Genomic DNA, 24,068 nt, shown 5'->3' on the forward strand with positions numbered 1-24,068 from the left:
CACTGTAAGCACTGTTGTCCCATTGTTCATCAATTTGCTCAAGCGGGCACCAGTAAAGTCTTATTGTGAGACTTGTTACTGTTTGGGGCATATTGAATATGCACGGTAGCTTGTCAGGCTCTGCCGTGTAGGCAGAATACTCTCCGTAGCTTGCAGGGCTCTCTGAGAGGGACGGAGGAATCGAACCCAGGTCAGCTGCATGCAAGGCAAATGCCCTATCCACTGTACTATATCTCCAGTCCTAAAAAAGATAGAATGAAAAAAGAAAGTGTTTTATACCCATATGTCTTCTTTTAAAATATATTAAAAAAAACATTTTCTTCTTGTAGAGTTCAACCAGTGCTTTGCATATCCTTGATATCAACCCGTTATCAGATGTGTATTGGGTGAATATCCTTTCCCATTCTGTAGACTGTCTTTGTATTTTGGTCACTGTTTCATTTGAGGTGCAGACACTTCTTAGTTTAAGATAGTCCCATTTGTTTATCTCTGTTTTCACTTGCTTGGCCAGTGGCATGTCATCTTTGAAAATACCTTTAGCTTCAATGTCGTGGAGATCTTTGCCAACCTTGTCTTCCATGTACCTTATGGATTCTGGTCTGATGTTGAGATCTTTAATCCACTTTGACCTCACTTTTGTACATGGTGTTAGGTAGAGATCTGAGCCTTTTTTTTTTGCATGTAGCTGTCCGGTTTTGCCAGCACCATTTGTTGAAGAGGCTTTCCTTGCTCCACTTCACATTTTTTGCTCCCTTATCAAAGATTAGATGACCATATATTTGAGGGTGTGTGTCAGGATATTCAACCCTGTTCCATTGGAACTCTACAAGAAGAAAACATCCAACCCCATCAAAAAATGGGGAATGGAAATAAACAGAAATTTTCTCAAAGAATAAATCCAAATGGCTAGAAGACACATAAGAAATGCTCTAGATCACTAATCATCAGGAAGATGCAGATTAAGACAACAATGAGATATCATTTCACACCACATAGAGTGGCCCACATCCAAAAGAACAAAAGCAACTGGTGTTGGTGCAGATGTGGGAAGAAAGGTACTCTCATTCACGGCTGGTGAGAATGATGACTGGTTTTGGAAAACAATAGGAGGATTCTCAAAAAATTAGACATTGAGCTCCCATTTGACCCAACACTACCACTCCTGGGAATATATCCCGGAGAGGCAAAAAGGCATAGTAGAAATGACATCTGCATTTCTATGTTCATTGCAGCACTGTTTACAATAGTCAAAACCTGGAAAAATCCGGAGTGCCCAAAAACAGATGACTGGTTAAAGAAACTTTGGTACATCTACACTATGCAGCTGTTAGAAAAGATGAAGTCATGAAATTTGCATGTAAGTGAATCAACATGGAAAGTATCATGTTAACTGAAATGAGTCAGAAAGAGAGAGAAGACATAGAAAGATCGCACTCATCTGTGGAATATAAAATAACAGAATGGGAGACTAACACCCGAGTAGTAGAGATAAGGACCAGGAAGTCTGCCCACAGCTTGGAAACTGGCCTTACAAGCTGGGGGAATAGACAGCTCAGATAGGAAGGGAACACCAAGTAGAGGATGTTGGGAGGACCCATTCTGGTTGAAAGATGTGAGCTGAAAGTAGACTATAGACCGAACATGATGGCCACTCAAGATCACTGTTCTTGATCTTTGTGGGAGTTCAACTCCCACAAAGATCAAGAACAAAAGGGAATGCCCTGCCGCAGAAGCAGGGTGGGGTGGTGAGGGGGGTGGGGTTGGTGAGAGGGATACTGGGATCATTGGTGGAGGAGAATGGGCACTGCTAGAGGGATAGGTCAACAATCACTGTATGAGTGAAATGCAAACACAAAAGTTCATAAGTTTGTAACTGTATATCACAGTGATTCACTAATAAAAAATTGAAAAAAAATTTTTTAAAATAAAAAATAATATTACTTGGAAATACTTAAATGTTGATTGCATATATTATACTATAGCTCTCTGTGCAGGGATCTCTTGATGTTGTGTTTACTCTCATAAACTTTGAAATGCAGAGATGATCAGGAATGAATATTTGAAGTAAATTTGACTACAAAATAAGAAGTCGAGAGAGAGAGAAAATACAAAGATGAAGGTTCTTGTCTTGCATGTGGTCAACCCTGGTTCAATCCCTGGCAAGGTAGTCCTTGAGCAGAGTCAGGAGTAAACTCTAAGCACTGTTGTGTACCAATCCCACATTATCATGAATTTTTCCTTTACAAAAATACTTGAGATTAGAATTAATTAAAATATTTTCTTACTTGTATTGAAATATAAACCATACTTATTTTATGGTATGTATTTATATATACCATAAAGATATATATATATAAGGTATATACATCTTTCAACACTGTTTTTCATTCTAAATTTTGAGGAATAAAATAAAGCATCCCTTTTACAAAAGTCTTTACTTTCTTTGTTAAAGAGCAGGAAATATGGAAATAACCTAGACAAAAAATGCATTTGTGCTTTGATGTTTATTGCTCTATTTTTATTGCATTATTCACATTAGCTAAAATCTGCAAACAATACAAATATCCAAGAACTGATGACTGGATAAAAAAATTATGGTATACATACACAATGGGAAACTATTCAGTTATAAGAACAAACAAAATCTTGCAATTTACTACTATGTGAATAGAACCGTAGGATATGCTGAGTGAAGTCAGCCAGCAGGAAAGAGACAGACAGAATGATTGCTCTCATGTGTGCAATGCAAAGAAGCATAAGGGAACAACAAATGCCCCAAAGCAACAGAATCTGAGAACTGGTTTGCAGAACTGAGCTTACCATGGCAGTGAGATGGGGAGATGAAGGGGAAGGGGGGGCCTGAGATAATGATGAAAGGTAACACACATGCTAGTAGGGGGTGAGGGTTGGAATAATGCATGCACAAAACTTGTCATTGACATTATTGTAAATCACGGTGATTAAAATAATATTTTATAAAAAGGAGCAGTAAATAAAGCTCATTACTTATAGCAAGCAATTTTAGGACAGATAGGTGAACTGATACTTAGGTAAGTTGTTAAATTTAAAATAAGGACATAATATAAAACATTGATTCCAGTGAAGTTGTTCACTGAAGTTTTATTTTGGGCAAGTCAACTCACCAGTAGAAAAGTGACATTGTCCAAGATTGATGAGGTGACCAGAAATAGGCATACTGTTCTGTGATTTATTTCACTTAATGTCATTCTAAAAAGCTCTTGAAGGCATTCCACGCTGCTCTCTTTCTCCTGTGCAGTTCTGGCGCCAAGTCATTCCTCATGTTGAGTTCTCGACCCAGATACACATAGTTGCTGCATTCAGAGATGTTCGTTCCATTGAGAGGGGGTTGAGGCTTACACATAGGTGTGGTCACCATCAATAGGGTAAAGTTCTTTCCCTTCAGGGGATGCTGCTTTTAGGACAGATTCTCCTTCAGCATGACCATCCACCCAAGGGCAGAGTCCCATGAGTGTGTTTCTCCTCTCCTTGTCCAGCAAAGATATAAGCATTCATAATATTAATCATTTTGTATGGACATAGTAAGAAATGCATTAAGCTTATAGAATTGCTCTCCTGGGGTCATCTCGATCTCAGACTACAGTGCTCAGGCAAGATTAGTCTTTCCTATCCCTAGCAAGGTCCTAGTCTCGTCATTACTTTTGGATCATGACAGGATTTGTCCATGATCAAGTTCTTAACTTATAGTTAAGAATTAGGCACTTTGATCAGGCCCATCTCGATGCCAGGGTAACACATAACTCACCGCTTCCCCTGGGTCCGTCCTGTCCCTTGTCGGGACCCTGCTTTTGGGGTGCTAGGAATTGAGGGAAACTGAGACTTAAGTGGAGAAAGCAGATGCCTGGGAATGAATAATATTCAAAGCCAATTAAATCCCAAGTTACAAAAGCATAATATTGTCTTCTTGTGTCTATACAAAAGGGACATTGGTTTAAAGTAAACTATTCAAAAGACACAAGGAGAGGAGAAAGGCATATTAACTTATAAGTTCAGTGTCCTAGAAAGGTCTGACCTTACAAATTAACGGAGTCAGATTAGGGGGAAGCTGATTAACTGTTTTGGGAAAGAGAGCATAGAGAAGTGATTACAACTAAACAAAGGGATGGGAATGACTCCGGAATACCTTGACGGGTGTGACTGGGATAAGACTAAGCTCCTTGTGTCAAGGGGGGAAGGACACAGCAATGTCATCCTACAGCTAAGGACAGGCAGGTGTTGCCAATACTTTTCCCACCTTCTACCGTATCAGCCAACACTGCTGCTCCTCTCTCTGTGAGGTCTTCCTTTATCACTTCTCTGCACAGCTTTGCAAGCTCAGGCATTAGCTTGTGGTTGCCTGAGGCTCATGCCAAACCACGTTGTTGAATGAGCTCGAGAGTTTCCAAAGACAGGCATCTGTTTGTGGGTTTCCCACTCTCAGCATTCTTTGCATAGTCACGGAGGTGCTGAATCAGTCGATTGTAGTTCTCATCGATGTGGTCAACGATGGCATTTTCCCACATTGCTGCAATAGTGCCAAAGAGCTCCCAGTTGGTGATCATTCTGGGAGTTCTCTTCTTAAACTTAAACTTTGCAGACCTTTCTCCCCGCTCTGTGAAGTAGAATTTTGCACGAAGGAGATGGTGATCCGATCCCATTTGGAATTTTGTGACAACAGCAACATTGGTCAGGCAAAACCTTCGATTGAATATGATGTGGTCAATTTCATTGTGGAACTGTCCACTGGGAGACTCCCATGCCCAACGTTTAGATTCGACCTTCTGGAACTGTGAGTTACCATGATGGTCTTGGTTTACATAATGAACTCAGACAGTCTCTCACCCTATTCATTCCATTCTAGGCCATGGTTCCCAATATGAAGTTCTTTGGGCAACCTTCTTGGTCCTATCTTGGCATTAAAATCACTGACAATGATCTTGTAGAAGGTGTGGTCTTCTTTATAGAACTTCCCAGCTCCATGTAGAACTTCTAAATTTTTTCTTCATCATAGTTGGATGTTGGTGCGTAGATGATGAAGAAGATAGAAACTGCCAGCAATGAGCCACATCTATTCAAGCATTATAGTTCGATTCGGGTTGTTCGGCATTCGAATGAATCAATGCTCATGGCCAAGTTTGTGTTGACAAGAACACCGATGCCACTGATGCCTCTGTTGTCGCATGTTCCAAGGAATAATTATTCTCCAGTGTTGAAAATGGCGTAATGTAATCAATGCCTTCTCGTTTCGGTCAGACCATTGATGTCGTACTCGATCTTCTGTGCTTGCACCATCAGGTCCTTGATGGATGCTTCCAATGCCAGTGTATGTGCATTGAAAGTTTAGACAGTCATTTTAGTCTTTCTTAGTTTTGGCAATCTAGTTAGTCCCTGAGATTTTATCAGCCTCTCCTTGCTCATCTTTCTTAACGCTGCCATATTGGGGGTTTTATCAGTGTCAGGCCTTGGACTCCAGGCTCAATGAGACGGAGAAACAACATCCTTTGTCTGCCTCCTCCAATCTCTGGAATCAACCTCAGATACCCCACCCTACCAGAGCCAGATAAATACCCCATCTGCTGACCTCCACTACCCCCACTACCCAACTACCGCCACGCTCCAGGCCTCTTTCTGGACTGTGTGGCCACTTTGCGGTCATGCAACACACCATAAGACACTTAATACCCATTTTCTATAATTTCCGAACCATATTTGATGAGGTTCAAATATGGTGTGAACGATGGGAACACCTGTAAGGGCGATTGGAGGTCACCCTGAAAGCCTCCATCCTTCTCAGAGAGCCCGGCAAGCTACCGAGAGTACCCCACCTGCACAGCAGAGCCTGGCAAGCTACCTGTGGCGTACTCAATATGCCAAAAACAGTAACAACAATGGGCCTCAAGGCGACTCTCCCCCTTAACTCATTCTAACTCTACTTTTAGGGAAATAAAGTTAGTTCCCTAAATATGAAGATCACACCCAAGCTCTGCATTCTTTTCCCTGATGGGGAATCCATCACAGGACTGGGGCAGCTGGAACTATTACCATTCCAGAGGGTCCTAAACTGAGAATTCTTATGCTCTCTTAGAATTGAAATCTCAAGGAGGCAATATAATGTAAGAATAAGACTTTTACTGAAAGGGACTTTTTCTCAAGCAAAAGGGAAGTAATAAAGATATGGGACCCAAGCAAACCCTCCACCCCCGTTCCCCCCAGCCCCCCTGCCCCCCTGCCCCCCAGGACACTTTCACTGTCTTTTAGAAGATGAAGATGAAAGTCTGCCACAGGATTGATTCCCCATCAGGGAAAACAATCGCAGGATTGTTTGGGCTGCTCTTTGCTTTCTCTTGGGGATCTTGAGAGATAGGCCTGTTTAAGGGGAAGTATACAGTCCCAATGTTTGAGAATTCATCTTATGCTTTTGTACTTTTGCAAATAACTGCATAGAGCTTCTCTACTTCTATCTGTACCTTTGGTCCACATGCCTAAGCTAAAGTTTAGCCAGTGTTTAGAGTTGCTATAAATTCTGTGATTTTTTTTCCCCCTCCAATAGATTATGAGCAAAAGGTTAGTTGGCAAAAGATTCCAAATAGCCAGGGGCTTGTATGATATTGTCCAGAACTTAAAGATTTTTCTCAAGCTTAAAGTAAGAGCTGGCAGGCAGAATAAAAATGCAAATTTCAAACTTTTTGTCCAGTGCTATTGGGTATAATAAAAATGCATTCATTATTGATTTACCTTAAGGGGATAAAAGTGCAATATTCAATAAGTCTCTTTTGCCAGACATCAAAGACTTAAAATGGCAACCCCGGGGAAAGCTTTAAAAATTAACCATACTGAAACAAAGAATGTTTCTAGATATTTCCATGATTTTGCTGCATATTGAATTCAATAACCAAAAGATTTAGGAGGACACTGTGTCAGAAATATAGATGAACATAATTCAATCGTGTTTTAAGTAATGATTTCAAGCAACTTTTATTCCAAAGTGAAATTCTGTTGCAAATGCAAACCAAAAAAAAGTTCTGCTTTTCTTAAGAAGGGTCCAAACAGGTTCACCACTGGTCTAGTTGGTAATTTGTCAGAAATAGAAAACAACGGCTCATGTGAATGAGGATTTCCAGGTGGCAGTTGGAAGTTTCACCATTCCAGACTTTAAGAGGGTCCTAAATTGAGAATTCCTATGCTCTCTTAGGATAGAAATCTCAAGGAGGCAACACAATGCAAGAGTAAGACTTTTACTGAAAGGGACTTTTTCTCATGCAAAAGGGAGGTAGCAAAGATTTGGCACCCAAGCAGACCCACCAACCCCCAAGGAGACTTTCATTGTCTTTTGAGGAAGACGACTTCACACTGCCATTCGCATCTCTCTGCCTGTATCTTTGGTCATAAAAAAAAAAAGTACTGGCGACCCTGAATGTTTGGTTGTCACTAGGTCCTTCTTCTAATTTTTGTTTTAAGCACCATGATTTACAATACTATTACTGGTAGAATTTTAAGAGTATAATGTTCAGAAACCTCACCCTCCAACAGAGTGTCATCTTTCCTCCAGCACCGTAGTCCCTATTCCCTCTCCTCACTCCTGTAATATCAATTCTGTAGACCATCTGAATCTCAGTGCTCAGGTTCCTCTGGACCCTAGGATCTTGGATTCCACTCAAATTTGCTGCACAAGTACTCCTGAGCACTCCTGGGTTTGAATTTTTGGTTGCTGTCATATAGGACCTCTGAAAATTGATGCACGAGTTCCCTGGGAACTCACAATATTTTTTAAATTTATTTTTATTTATTTTTTATTTATTTATTTTTTAATTAGTGAATGACCATGAGGGTACAGTTACAGATTTATACATTTTCGTGCTCATGTTTCCCTCATACAATGTTCGAGAACCCATCCCTTCACCAGTGCCCATTCTTCACCACCAATAAACCCAGCATCCCTCCCACCCACCCCCCAATCTCATCTCCCCCACCCCACCCTGCCACTGTGGCAGGGTATTCCCTTTTGTTCTCTCTCTCTAATTAGGTGTTGTGGTTTGCAATAGGGGTGTTGAGTGGCCATTGTGTTCAGTCTCTAGTCTATATTCAGCACGGAACTCACAATCTTGAGCCTTGGGATGCTTCTGGAACTATTTGTAGTTGGCATAAAACTGCCAAGCCTGGCACTTGAGGCTGTGTACCACTGATTGCCAACCAAGCCTGTTCAAGAGCTGTGAAGAGGCACACAGAGACATTCATAATCTCGAGCCACTTGATGCCCTGCTGGCATGCTCAAACTTGATGGCCAGGTTCCCTAGACACTCAAGAGCTCCAAGTCCTGGTTGCTGTCAGCTCTACTAAAATTTGGTTTATGGGTGATCCTGTCACTTGAAATTTTAGACATTTGGTTGCAATTCAGACCTGCTCAAACATATTACCATAGGGCTTCCGAAAACACTTACAACTTCACTGCACAAGATGCTGCCAGGGTCCACTTTTCATTGGCAGTACAGTTGTCACAAGGTGCTGGCAAATGCAAATCCCTTTATGCATACACGTCTACTTGGTGCTGCTGTTGGGTACTCATCAATGCACACCATTGGTCCATACCAAGGGCCATTTCTGTACCAAACTGGCAGCTGGGCACTAACAACTGTGAGTTCTGGATTATCCTCTGGGCCTCTCAACCTTGGTGCTATGGCTTATGCAGGGCATTTGTAATGTCCTGGCAATTTTACAGGTACCCCCTCCCCACTCAGACTCATAGTCACTGCCTGGAATTTGTAATAAGGAGTCTCCAATTACTAGCAAGTTCTGCCTGAACAGAGAATCTCATCCCTACTTCTCATAGCACCATGCATAATGAAGAAGTGAAGGAAATTAACCAGAACTGATAGAAGAGGAAAAATTCCTGGGAAGAACTCCAAGTACATTAGAGCTCTATCAATTCCCTGAAGAAGAGTTCAAGGCAACCGTCATAATGATGCTCACTGCAATGAAGAAATCAATGGAAGAAAACTTAAAACTTCAAATAGGAATCATTATATGAAATAATAAAGTAGCTGGACTAAAAATACAGTGGAGTCTTAACAGCCAATAATATTAAGAGTAATATCAATAGTAAATATTAATATTTTATTATTAATATTAACAGCCCAGTAATATTAAAAGTAAATATTAAAAGTAAATCTGTAATCTCAGCAAATATTTCAGCTTGAAGATAAGGTAGAGGAAAACATCAAAAAAGAACAGAAAATAGAGAAATTTTACAGATGAATAAAATATATGAGTCCTATGAGATAGATGGTCAAAGATAGATGAAATACTATATGTAACAAGATAAAAGAATTCAGATATAAGTGTAGGATAACATTGGGTTTGTCCTTTCAGCTTGGCCTCAGGGAACTTAGTTTACCTTAAAGCAATGTCCTTTCTGTATGGACACAGGAAGACAGTTAATATTATGCTCTTGAAATTTGGGAGCTGATTGAGTCCAAATAATATTTACTCCTGGGCATCTGCTTTCTCAACTCAGTTGCCCTTAGTTCCTAGTGCCCCAAAAGCAGGGTCCTGACTACGAACTGAATGGACCCAGGACAAACTGTGTGCTGCCTTGGCATTGGAATGGGCCAGGCCAAAGCACCACAAAAGTTAATTATAAGTGGAGAACATGGTCATAGAAAAATGCTGTCATGATCCAAAAGTAATGATGAGACTAGGACCCTGCTGGACTTAGGAAGATTAACCTAACCTGAGGACTGTGGTCTGGAATATATAGTCAGATGTCCTCAGGAAGAACCAAACTTTAAGTTTGATATATCTCTTACTGTGCTCATACAGAGTGGCATTCCTAGAAATATTAGAAGTAGATTTACTAAAACTATTTAAGTGTATTACTAGCTGAAGAAAGAAGAAAGTTACACACCCTGGATGGGATCTGCCCTTAAGTGGATCTCCTAGTAATCTGGAGTAATCTCTTTAGATGAGAATTTATCCTTGAGTTAATCTCCTGGAGGAGTGGTCTTACCTCTCTTTGTTGATTTGTTAATGTTCAACCCACTTCTGTATCACCACCCTGTGTGATGGCTATATAAACTAAGACTATAAGAGTGGAGGGAGTAAGAGTCAGAAGTAGCGGTCAGTGTCAGAAGTAGGGGTCGGAGTCAAAAGTAAGGGTTAGAGTCAGAAGTGAGAGGGAGAAGAGCTCCAGAGAGAGAAGCATAAGGGCTCTGGAGAAAGAGATTGGAAGAAGAGAGATTGAAAGAGACCAGAGGAGAGACGACAGAGACAGAGAGAGTCAGAAGAGACCAGAAGAGAAACTACAGAGACAGCTTCAGAGACAGAGAGCACAGTGGCACACACAGAAGCAGAGCACAAAGGAGGAGCCATCCCTATTGGGTCCATACAGAGCAGAGAGAGAGCACCAAATGCAAGCAGCGCAGGCACATGAGAGATAGATAGATAGAGAGAGAGAGAGAGAGAGAGAGAGAGAGAGAGAGAGAGAGAGAGAAAGAGAGAGAGATTCTCCCAACAGACTGCAAACAATACACATCACCCTTCCGAGCATGTTTATATTTTTTACATATAAGGGAACTCCAATAAGACTTATAATAGATCTACCAATTGAAACCATACAGCAAAGAAGAAAATGACTTGATGGAAATCCAAGTGTTAGATAAAAAGTTCACCATGAATGGCACATATTCCCAAAAGATAGAATGCCTTCTTCTTTTCATACAGTTGAATAGTATTCAGTTGTAATTCAATGGTGATTCAATAAGAGTTTTTTTTTAAACTATTGAAAGTCAAACATCGTACACCTTGACAAAAAAATATTTCCCTCTCAAACTTTTACTAAAATTTTCGAATAGGAATTCTTCACTATAGTTTCTGTGATACCAACTTTATGCTGATACCAAAAACAAATAGGAGTATCTCACACACACACACACACACACACACACACACATGCACAAACCCATGAACCAATATTACTTAAATATATAGATGCAAAGATCTTCAACAAAATCTTATTGAACTGAATTCAGCAATAAGTTAAAAAGATCATATGCCATGAACAGGTGGAGTTCATTCCAGGGATGAAAATATGGTTGTAACTTTAAGGTTAGTGGAGAAAATGAATGACACACAAAAGAATTAAATATGAATTGATAGAGAACAATGACGCAGAACTCCCAAAATTACCGGTGTTTTGTCCAGATAAGTATGTTTAATTTAATCACATAACACTAATAATTTGGGGATAGTTAAGACAAAAACAGAAAAAATAAAGTTTAATAAAAGTGACCTTTAAGGGATTGGAACAATAGCACAGTGGTAGGGTGTTTGCCCTGTAGCCAGCCGACCTGGGTTCAATTTCCAGCATCCCATATGGTCCCCTGAGTACCAAAAGGGGTAATTTCTAAGTGCTTCGCCAAGAATAACCCTTGTACATCACCAGGTGTGACCCAAAAAGCAAAAAAAAAAAATAGGAAGTAGTGCAAATTTTGGAAGGGAAGGAATATTCATTTAACTTTTATTCTAGGGAAAATAGAGAGAGAATGATAGTTGGTGGAGATATGCTTGACTATAAGCATAGCATAAAATCCAGAGGCATAAGAAATCGCACCAATGCACTGTCAATTTAGTTTTAGCAAACAATCAAATCTAGGGAGTTCACATTGACAGTGCTTACATACTGGTGGCTCTCACTGGCAGCATTGTCTATATTTGCTTTGTTAGAGCTGCCAAAACAATGCCACAGAATGGATGGCTTAAACAATGGAATTAATTTTCTCATAGTATTTGGGACTGCAAGCCTAAGGTCAAGACATGTAAACATGATTTCTTTTGAGGTTTCTCCCCTTAAATTGCCTTCCTGTTTGTCCTGACATGGCCTTTTCGACGAGACAGCCCTCTGAGGACACTAGTTCTGTCTGACAAGGGCTCCACCCTGACAACATCTCTAAACACAGTTTTCTTGAGCATCGGGGCTAAATAGAACTTGTAGAGAACGGAAGTAAATCCGTAACACAGAACACAAATTTAGCAACTTACACATCAAAATATTATTTCACACATGTGTGAGTTAAATTTTTGCACTGGAGTTTCACAAAGCTGAAACCTTGGTAGCATCTTACTGAAAAGCTCTGGAAGGGCTTTCCAGTAAGCCAGGAGACTGGCAAATTTCTGCTTCCAATCCATTCACACTCTTGGCAGAACTTAGTTCTTTGTCGTTGTATTTACCTGTTTCTTGGTGGTTGTCATTTCAGGGGCTACCTAAAGTTTCCAGAAAATTCTTAGACTGTTAGCAGTGCATCTAACTCTATTCATACTAGAAATCTCTTTTTCTTGTGCTATGTTTTAAAAAAAAAACTTGTAGAGACTGGGTCCATCTGTGGGATCCAGTATCATTACTCAATTTAAAATATATACCCTGAGATTACCCTTTCTCGCCTGCGTTCTCCCTGTCTCTTGGCTTGCTCTCCAAGCCCACGTGTCCCTTGAACACATATTTCATTTGCTTGTCTTTGTCTCTTTGCTGACTTGTTTCCACACTGGAGAAGTGAACAGAAGTGAACAGAAGTCATTCCATTCCGTGTAAACTAAAGTCATTTTGTGAACTTATTTTATTTTGCAAGTTGCTTGCAAGGTCACTGATAGCCAGACACGGAGCCCAGGCCTTAGACATCTGGTTATCAATGTGGACAAATGCTTCTCCTCTTAAACTCTGACTGGCCAATTTGATTGATGATACTCCAAAATGATTGTTCAGTGGACCCTTAAATGATAGGCTTCTGACAGCCTGGGTCAGAGTTGGAGGGAACCTCAGATCTCCTCTCTCTAACATACTTGGGACCTGGTGTTAAACTCTGGGTCTCCACCTTTTCCCCAGTGTGCTTGAGACTGAGATGGACTCTGTCTGGCTAATCTCCAATCTTTCTGAGGGATGGTGCTGCTGATGACCCCAGACCCTATGCCAACCTCTGCTGGGTAGGCCAGATGACCCTGAGCTGAGACATCACATTTAGAGTGTCTGGGCTGTAGCTTCAGTCAGCTAGAGGTGACGGAGTATATATACATGTTCTTAGTTGGATTCACCTTACATATACATATGATTTTAGATGATATTGATTGCGTACAGTTATTCAATAAATTAGAAGTGTTTAAGCAAATCCATTTTCACTCACCTCTAACATATTTGTGAGAAGAAGTTGGTGCTCTTTCTTAAGCATATACCCCTTCATCTCTCCTCACATCTTTCTAAGGAAGCTTCATTCAATAAAAACTATCTTGCTTCACTCTGTTGCCTCCTCCTGAGTGCTTGACCCAGGATGCCTGTACTGAGATTAGGCCCGATTTTCTTCTCCTACACAGAGCAGTTCCTGGCTCCAGATTGAATCCACAGCTCCCAAGTGGTCAGGTGGCAGGGACCATCTCCTGTGCAGAACAAGTAGACTTCAAGAGCCGCTCAGCAGTGGCCTCGTAGGCCTGGCTGGACATGAGCATCAGTGCCCTGTAGGTGTTCGTGGCCAACCTCGCATGTCCTGATCCAAGTCAGGCATTTCCTCTTGAGTATTGGTGGCCAGGAGGGTCAAGTGCAACATTTCTACTTCAGAGCAAGGCAATCTCTTCAGTTTTATTATTTCCCCAAAGTTTTATTATTTCCCCAAAGTACACTGCCAGCCCCTCCCCCTCCTCCATCTGCCTGCAACACTGGTAATAAGTTTGGGGGATGTATTAAAACTTAAGAAGAATTTCCCCAGCCCTGAAGTAGCTCTGAGGTATGAGGTATGACATCCCTTTGAGCTCTGAGCTCTGGGGTATGAGGCATGGGGTATGACATCCCTTTGAGATGCAAATCCTGAACTGTTTGGATGTGGAGAAGCTGAGCCACCGCCCAGGGAAGAGTGGAACCCTTCAGGCAAGAAAAAGCTACAGGAGTATCCAAAAGTCCTTATGTGAATATGAATCTACGGCTTTCCCTGTGACAACACCCAGATCAAATTTTTTGTATGCAGAGAGCTTCAGGCCAAGACAATTTGGAAAGAGTCTCTTAAAATCCATTCTCTGATTTTTCCCCTTTCTAGTATAAAGCCCTCGTGAACACATATTTCTGTTTATGATGTCAGTGGACCCCCACGGTGGCTACTGTGAGGCAGGGAGGAGAGGGACCGTTACTTTCTCCACCTCTGCTGCAGATCCGCTTCTGCCACCCAGGACCGGCTGAGAAAGTTAGGACTGAAAAAGTCCGTGATGAGCCCCTGAATGGCATGGACCTCAAGTTCTGCCAGCCCCACGAGGTGGCCATAAAACCAAACCTGACATCTGCTTGGTCTTTTCCGCCTGGGAGTTGATCCCCACCACCCAATCTCTCGGGAGGTCGCAGAATCAGGCTGGAGCTAGGAATTGCTCTTTGCAGGAAAGGAAAGTCAGTCCTAGACCTTACCGAGGATTTCCAGGCACTTTGTTCTGATTCACAGAAAAGAAGTTCAGGAGTCAAGAGCAATGACGTGAAACAGATTTTATTTGGAGGTTTTTAGGAAGGGGAAGTAGGGAGAGCAAAGGAAGAGAGAGTATCATGCTCAGAGGAGAATGTAGGCTTCTCCAGAGATGAAGAGAGCCCCAGGACGCTTCTCAAGAGGACTGGTGCAGACGACACATGTGCTTGGGCACCACAGGTGCTTTGCCACGTGGGCACAAACAGCACGTGGGCTGGGGCAGCGTATGCTTGTGCTTCCTTCGCCTAAGGTAGCTTTTATAGTGTTTTTTCCCCTAAGGTGTCCCACAGGCTTTCTAGCTATGTAAAAGTCATTTTCGAGGGTGGTTGTCCTGGGGGTGGAGTTGGGAGTGGTCATGACCTTCTTTGAAATTCCTTTCCTGGTCTTTGTTCCTGCCCAAGCTTCTTCTGGAGGGCTGGAGCAGTAGTACAGTGGGTAGGGCATTTGCCTTGCATGCGGCCAACCCGGGTTGATTCCCAGCATCCCATATGGTTTCCTGAGCACCGCCAGGGGTAATTCCTGAGTGCAGAGCCAGGAGTAACCCCTGTGCATAGCTGAGTGTGACCCAGAAAGCAAAAACAAAAACAAAAACCCCCAAACAAACAAACAAAAAAACAAAAACAAAATGCTCCTTCTGGAGAGGGGCTCCAGGCAAAGCCTTACCGGGCCTTAGTTCCTGTTGCTGCAAAGTGGGCTTTTTGCAGGTTTAGGGCTATTGATTTTTATTATTTCCCAGGAATTCCATTGCCATGGATCTTTTCCTATCTAACTGCCTACATCATATTCTCTCATATTTATTTAAAATATATAGAGCAATAGCACAGCGGTAGGGCGTTCGCCTTTCATGTGGCCAACCCGTGTTCAATTCCTCCGCCCCTCTCGGAGAGCCCGGCAAGCTACCGAGAGTATCATGCCCCCACGGCAGAGCCTGGCAAGCTACCCAGGCTGGATATGCCAAAAACAGTAACAATAAGTCTCACAATGAGAGACATTACTGGTGCCCACTCGAACAAATTGATGAGCAATGGGATGACAGTGACAGTGATATGTATATTTGTATGCATGTATATATCTACATATGTAGGTACATCTATATCTATCTATGCACACATATCCTGAGATGACCACATGGAGGGATGGATAGTGGGTGTGTGGGGGCAGGCAGTGAGACAACAGTGGAGGGAAGCAGACACTCTAGGGGAGGGTGTGCTGTTGGAATTATGTAGATGCCCTGTCACTAACAGTATTGTAAATCACAGCACCTCAAATTTTAAACAGTGTTCCAATAACTATACCCTTAATTATACCTGTGAGTTCCCCTTTGATGTATAATGTAACATCCTAAAGCTTTCAGAAGTCTTTGGGGACTCATTCTTCACTTCACTACACTAGCGGCTACATACTACAGCATCCAGTCTCTTCAGCAGAGTTTATGGAAACATTATGTAGTAATGGTAATAGAATGTCTTGGTTGTTCTTTATTTCTGGTTTATGAGAATAGTTCTAGCATTTTATTATTCAGAATGATGTAGTCATGGCTGGAGAGATAGTACAGTGGATAAGAGAGATAGTACTTGCTGGTTTGATTCCTCGCATCCTGTATGGTCCTCCAAGCCCAACTAGAAATGATCTATGAATGCAAAGCCAGGAGTAACCTTGAGCACCATTGGGTAAAGCCCAAGCAAACAAACAAAAATATTTTAAAAGTGTAGTTCTCATTATGGTTTAGTCCCTTCTAAATTAAAGTATACCAGGACTGGAGTGATAATAGGTGAGGGCATTTCCTTGCACATGGGTTTGATCTTCAGTACTACATATGATCCCCCAAATACCACTAAGAATGACCCCTGTAGAGAGCTAGAAGTAATTCCCTGAACACCACAGAAAGTGGTCCAAAACAAAACAAAACAAAAAGCAAGAAAACTATACATAAACTTTAGATGAGGGCCTGGAGCAATAGCACAGCGGGTAGGGCTTTTGCCTTGCATGCGGCTGACCCGGGTTCGATTCCCAGCATCCCATATGGTCCCCTGAGCACCGCCAGGGGTAATTCCTGAGTGCAGAGCCAGGAGTAACCCCTGTGCATTGCCAGGTGTGACCCAAAAAGCAAAAAAAAAAAAAAAAAAAACTTTAGATGAACATTGTGTACTTCAATATATAAAGTTTTGTATGTGGTAAATGAACTTGCTTCTTGTTTGCATCTTTGCTAGATGAGATTGACAATAATGCACTCACAGAGGGCCAAAAATGTCTATGTTGTTTAAAAATTATTCATAGTAGAGAAGCTCATATCCCAGAAATATGTTGATGGGAACAGAACAAAATTAAAGTAATTTCACCAATTTCTTTTTTATGTTGTTTTTGTTTTGGGATCACACGTGCCAACCACATGGGGTCACTCCTTGGTCTGCACTCTGAGATTATTTCTGGAGGTGCTCAGAGAACCATATGGGAGGCTGGGAATCAAACCAGGGTCAGCAGTATGCAAGGCAAGCATCCAATCTCCTGTACTATCTCTCTTGACCTAATTTCATCATATCAATTTATAACTTTTTTCAAAAGAGAAAAATAAAGCTATATTTTCAAAATTTACCTTCAAATTTTCATTGGTGCTTGGCTCCACCATCTTGGCTTATAAGGTTTTAAATTTACAGAACCAACAAGATAGCTCAAAGACCCTGCGAGTGAGCCTGTCATGCACAGGACCCCAGGTTCAACCCTAGCATTATATATCCATCCTCCTGAGCAACATCACTGTATCACTGTCAGTGCCATCTCATTGCTCATCGATTTGCTCTAGCGGGCACCAGTAATGTCTCCATTGTGATACTTGTTGTTACTGTTTTTGGCATATTGAATATGCCACGGTAGCTTGCCAGGCTCTGCCGTGCCGGCGAGATACTCTCAGTAGCTTGCCAAGTTCTCCTAGAGGGACAGAGGAATCGAACCCAGTTAGGGTGCATGCAAGGCAAATGCCCTACCTGCTGTGCTATCTCTCCAGCCCCATTAAGCAACATAAGGGAAATAAACTTCCACCCTTTCCAAAACCAAGGATTATAAGTTTATTATATATTTTGGTGAAAGAAATAGACTCAAAATGAATGCATTTTCTAAAATAAGCAAATCTTTTTTCTGTTTTTGTGTTTGGGAGCCACAGATTATACTGTTTGGGAACTATGCTTAGCTCCATGTTTGGGGCTAACTGTAGGTAGTGCTCAGGGGAACACTTGGTACCAAGGACTGAATCCAGGGCTCCCACGTGCAAAGCATAAGGGCCAGTCCTTTAAACCACATCCTTGGCCTTCAGTGCAAATACAACTCAAAACATCCCATCAAATTTGAAACATTTGTAGTGATTAATTTTTGCAAGTATGCACTATTCAAATCATTCACTTCATGATTAATTATTGTTAAATTATGGAAAATGACACAATAGTCTGTAGAAACTACTTTTATAGGCTTTTAGCTTCTAATTCTCTACTTTTAACTGCCATTCAAAAATAAGTAGCATTCTTCTATTGCCTGGAAGCACTAAAACTGTCAAAAATATCAAAGGTATTAGGAAAAATAAGTCTGGATGCGTGTTTTGCATCTTTAAAATGTTCATAATGAAAACACTAAGAAATTTTTTTATAGTTCAGATGTTCTCAATAGCAATAACTCTTATGTTGATGAATTCGCATGATAAATGGGATAAAAAGAATGATCTCAAAGTTGTTCCATTATTAACCACTGCGTAATTCACTACTTTTACTACAGTAGTCAGTTATATCAGGAGCATTGATTTATATTTATAAGCAACGTATTTATCTATATGCCAATACAGCTTCTTTTATTGTGGAGTAAGGGTTGGGCCACCCAGTAGTGATTGGGGATTACTCCTAAGTCTGTGCTCAGGGATAATTTATGTTAGGGCTTGAGTTCCATCAGGGAATCCAGCCCAGGTGGGTAAGTTTCCTACATGCTGTACCATCTCTCCAGCCCCTGCCAATACAAATTCTTTGTCTAGCTAACTGCTTCAGAAAGTTGCCCTTTCTTTGGAGCTATAGCATGAGTGCATAATCCTACAGGAAGTACCAATTTCAAGTCACACGTATTGACAAAAGTGAACTTTAATCAAAATTAAAATGATTAGAAAACTTAACCTGTCAATAAAGGAAATTAAGCCTTACATTTTACCATTATTTATACATAGTTTTCAGCAGACATTTACCTTAGAATATCACACATTATAAAGTACAGCAGTTTGAAGGCTATTTTTTGATAACTTTTCTTTTTACTCACTAGAGTTCATCAACAGTTATTTAAATGACTTTTTTCATAGGTTAAAAAATTAAAAGTGTCTTCTTTATGTTTCTTTCTCTTTTCTAATTATAGTGGGTAGTACACCTAAAATTATATTAAATCAGAGTGTTTCAGCTTCAACACTAGTGGCATTTTAGATTGGATAGTCTTTACTGTTTGGTATAATCCTGTACCTATAAAGCAGTCTCCTTGGGTCCAACACATTTGATGACAGTGGCAACATGACTTGATCACAAAAAGGTGAGTTAGGTGCAAAGAGCATGGGGAGAGGAGCTAGGAAACTGGTAACGTTTCATTACCAGTTTTCTGTGGAGCAGTCTGATCCTTTGCTGAACCCCTTCACGATGCTTTTAGATTACTTGAGAGTATTTTCATGTTGAAAAGTTATTGCATAGTATAAATTTCATTTGTTAACAACCTGTATAGCCACAACCACCATGTATTTAAGAGAAAAAAAAGCAAATTGGGCGATACCATTCTCCAAAAACTGTATCACTCAGATCCAATAGGGCAACTAGAACAAAGCAGTTGAGATTTGGGGTAAACTGTTTCAATTGTACAGATAGCATGTTTCCTTACAGTCCCTTTCTACTAAAATGTTGCCCCTCCTGTGCCTAGCGGTATTAAAGTTTGATTCAAGAAGATATGCAAACAATAGATTATAGGAACAGGTAAAGGACCAAACATGATGGCCTCTCAGTATATGTATTATAAAGCATAATGCCCAAAAGGAGAGAGAAAGAAGAAAAGTGGGGGCCGTGGGGTATGGGGTGGCCAGAGGGATACCAAGGAAATTGGTGTGGAAAACATACACTGGTGTAGGAATGATGGGTGTTGGAATATTGTGTGACTGAAACCTGCTCATAAACAGATTTGTAACTTATATCTCAAGGTTTTTCAACTAAAAAAAAGAAAAAAAGAAAAACTTTTATAAGTTAGAAAATACATCCGATAAAGGTCTTAAATACTTAATATAGATATCCGACCTTTTAACCCTCCACATACTTCCTCTCTTAATGACCTGGAATGCCATTACTTAAAAGAAGATTTTCTTTTCACCTTAAGCATGTCCTTTGATTTATTTTTTCTCAAACTCTCATCAACTCCTCCAGTATAAGATTGATTTTACTCGCCTTTGGGTTTATGAATTTTCACAAATAGCTTTGTTTTCTTTTGTTCTATTTAACCTCTTCAGATTTACCCTTTAACTTCAACTGGGTGAGCATATTTATCATTCTCTCTGTTCTAGCTTTAAGCTCTCAAATGTTTCTTTCCTGTTGTACTGTTTTAGTGAATTATGAATAATTTAAGAATTATACGTGATAACAATATTTTAAACCTAAATTTCAGGATTATATTTCACTGGCATAATATGAAGAAGAGATTTGGTTGATTCATAGTGAATACATAAATTACATCTGACAAGGCTTTCTTTCGTGGTTGGTACAAAGATACTTCAGATCAGAGATTTTGTTGATTAATTGGAATATTTATGGGCTAAAATTTAGATTGTAACTATATTGATAAAAAATTAACCCTACATTGTGCTGCAAAATTCAAAATAAAAGAAAAATAATTTTAAAAATTGGAGAAGTGGGGGGCTGGAGAGATAGCACAGCGGGTAGGGCGTTTGCCTTGCACACGGCCAACCTGAGTTCAAATCCCAGCATCCCATATGGTCCCCTGAGCATGTCCAGGGGTAATTCCTGAGTGCAGAGCCAGGAGTAACCCCTGTGCATTGCCAAGTGTGACCCAAAAAGCAAAAAAAAAATTGGAGAAGTGTATATTATGTGCCATCTTTATTTAAAATGACCAACTGGATCATTCAACCCGTAGAATGGAAACAAATGGTTTTTTTTAGCAAAAATACTGGTAGTTGATAGGGCCAGAGTGATAGTACAGCTAGAAGGATATTTGCCTTGTACACAGCTGACCCGGGTTTGATCTCCAGTACTCCACTGAGACCCCAAGCACCGCCAGGAGTGATTCCTGAATGCAGAGTCAGGAATAACCTCTGAGCATCACAAGGTGTGTCCCAAAAGGCCTATATATAATTAAAGTGAGAGATGAGCTTTTCCCACAACACAATTTTTAAACCTATAATATGAATTTATCAATTGGAGTTCTGTAAGTCCAAATAATTTTAAACTTATGTAATTTCTCTATAGCCTTTATATTGAGGAAATTCAAATCAAAACAATAGACATTAACTCCCATCAGAAAAGAATGGGCTTCTACAAGAATGATTTGATAAAAGTGCTTACCAAGATGCAGAGAAAAATGAACTCCATTCACTACTCATGGGAATGTGCTATGATTAATCCCTATGGAAAGTAGTATCAAGATTTCTATAAAAGTTAAAGATAGAAAAGTTAAAGTTAAAGTTAAAGAAAAGTTAAAGATAGAAAAGTTAAAGATAGAACTATCTTTATTTATTTATTTATTTATTTATTTATTTATTTATTTATTTATTTATTTATTTACTTCTGGATAGATGATCCAGAAATTCCAGTCCTTGATATTTACCCCAAAACCATAAAAACACTATTTCAACAAAATGTATGCACATCTAAGATTCACTACAGTGCTCTTTATAATTGTCGAAATTTGGAATCAATGCAAACATCAAAAAAAAGAATAAAGAAGCTGTGGTATTTGTATATAATGAAATTATTTGTATATAATGAAATAGTCAGTCATAAGGAAAGATGAAATCTTGTCTTTTGCTACAACAGAAATGGAATTAGATGGAGCTATGTTAAAGTACAGCAGATAGGGTGCTTGCTTTGCATATGGCTAATGCAGGTTACACCCCCACTACCAATATTTTCTGCCAAGCCTGCCAGGAGTAATCTCTGAGTTCAGAGCCAGTTGTAAATTCTGAGCATCACCAGACGTGGCCCCAAAACAAAACCAAAGCAAGCAAATAAAAAATAATAAAGAAAATAAGTCAGAAGAAGAAAGAAAGTAATAATCTAACTCCTATACATTATTTAAGAAACAAAGAAAATGGATAGGTTCAAGTAATATAACCTCTTAGATTCTGAATCCAGAATAGAGGTTTTGAGGTAGGGTGGTAAGCCAGAAAAGGTCTTAAGAACAGCAATGGAGTGAACTTTCATGGGTGTGGTGTAGTAGCAGTAAATTCATAATCTTTAATTTTACTCATGGATTATTGCTACCTCGGTCTTGAAAATAAGTTTTATCCCAGTTAGTTTCCAGTACTGATTACACAGAAGTGTTTTATGTCACATCATGTCCACCACCAAATCATCCCCTTCCCCAGTACAGCACAATCCTTCTTCCCTTTGATAACCATTTTTATTTTCAGAGACTTAGAGTTTGCTTTTATCTTTGTTTACTTATGCTTTCCCCCTTATATTTATAATGACAAATAAGAAGCTGTATGTAATGAGAATTATGAAATGCAATGACAGTTAAGAAAACGTGATGAGAGCTGAGAAACTGAAACTGATCCCCTAAATTAAACAAGAGAAGGGAGGGAGAAGTATTCCTTTTATGACCTCAATTAATGGATTTAAGGACCTACCAGCCCGCCAGATTTATGGAAGTGGACTGTGCCTGATAGACTTATGGGAGCGCAGGGGAGACAGCAGCTGAAGGTCGCACCAAATGGGCGAGATAGACTGACACCGGCTGTTTTCCCTTTGAGAGCCTGAAGGCCATACCATGTGGGAAAGATGCATTCATTGTTTTTTGACAATTACTTCTGCATCTCCTGTTTCACTGATAAAAATGTATGTAGTCTGTAGCCCACCTTTGGAGAATGAAAGAGAGACCCTCTCAGCAAACAGGGCTCTTTCTCTTCTGACTTGGGGTATTCAGTGTTGAGTTTCTAGTAAACTCAACTATCCTGAGCTATCTCTCTGTTTACCCGCGGCTCGCGCCAGTACAATATTCATTTTAAAAATGAATGAAATGGTATTTGTCTTTGTCTTTCTCCTTCTGACCTTTTTTTTTTTTAATTGGCATAATCCACTCAAATTCCATCCACATTATTGCAGTTGGGAATATTTTCATCTTTCTTTATGGTTGAGTACTGTCCATATATAAAATTTGTTTTTTATCCAATTATCATTAACAGATATTTTTATTATTTCCATATATTGGCTATTGTAAATTGTGAAGCAGTGAAAAGGTGCATAGATCTTTCTGAATTGGGGTTCTCAGAACCTTTGGGTCAACTTCCATAGAGATACTATTGGATCAGGTGGAGGTTCTATTTTTAAGAATGTTGACAGGCAAGTATTAGGATTCCCTTCTATAAACATCTTCACTAACATTTATTATTTCTTGACCTTTTGGCAGAAATTTATTGTTGTTTTATTTTGCATTTCCTTAATGATAAGTGATAAGAAAGTCTTTACTGCATTTTAAATTAATTTGAGTGTATCATGTAGGAGAAATGTAGATTTTGCTTCACTCTTTTCATGTGGATACTTAGTTTTTCCACACCACTTTTTTTAAAAGAGATTTTTTTTTCCACACACTGTGTGTTCTTTGGCACCTTTGCCTCAAATTTGTTGCTGCAATATGTGTGGTTTTATTTCTGGGCCTACAATTCTATTTCAATTATCTGAATGCCTGCTTTTATTCCAATATCATACTGTTTTGATTTACTCTAGCTTCATAGTAAAGGACAAAGACAAACAGCATGAAATTCTCTCTCTTTGTTTTTGTTTTTACCTTAAAGGTTTTTTTTGTTACTTAGCATCTTTGCAGCACCAAACAAATTTTAGGATCTCTATTCTACTTCTGTAAAGAGTGCCATTGGGATATCACTAGGGATTACAGCGAAGTAATATTTCACTTTATGTATATAAATATAAAGTAACATAATTTTCACGACTTTATTTTCTCTGATCTATGAACACAGAACATCTTTCCATTTTTTTTGTGGCTTCTTACAGTATTTTTCATGTTATTTTATTTTTTAAAGTTTTTAATGAATCGCTGTGAAGTGCAGTTACAGACTTACAAAGTTTCGTGCTTAAATTTCAGTCATACAATGATTGAGTACCCATCCCTCCACCAGTGCCCATGCATTCCCAGTTATCAATCCTGTACCCCCACCATTCTCTGACTCTGTGGCAGGCACATTCCCTTTTACTCTCTCTTTCCTTTAGGGTGTTGTGGTCTGCAATGCAAGTATTGAATGGCCATCATGTTCTGTCTATAATCTACCTTTAGCACACATCTCCCATCCCAAGTGGACCCTCCAAACACCCCTGACTTGTTCACCAGTAT

Source organism: Sorex araneus, chromosome 1, assembly GCF_027595985.1.
Source record: "Sorex araneus isolate mSorAra2 chromosome 1, mSorAra2.pri, whole genome shotgun sequence".
NCBI lineage: Eukaryota > Metazoa > Chordata > Mammalia > Eulipotyphla > Soricidae > Sorex > Sorex araneus.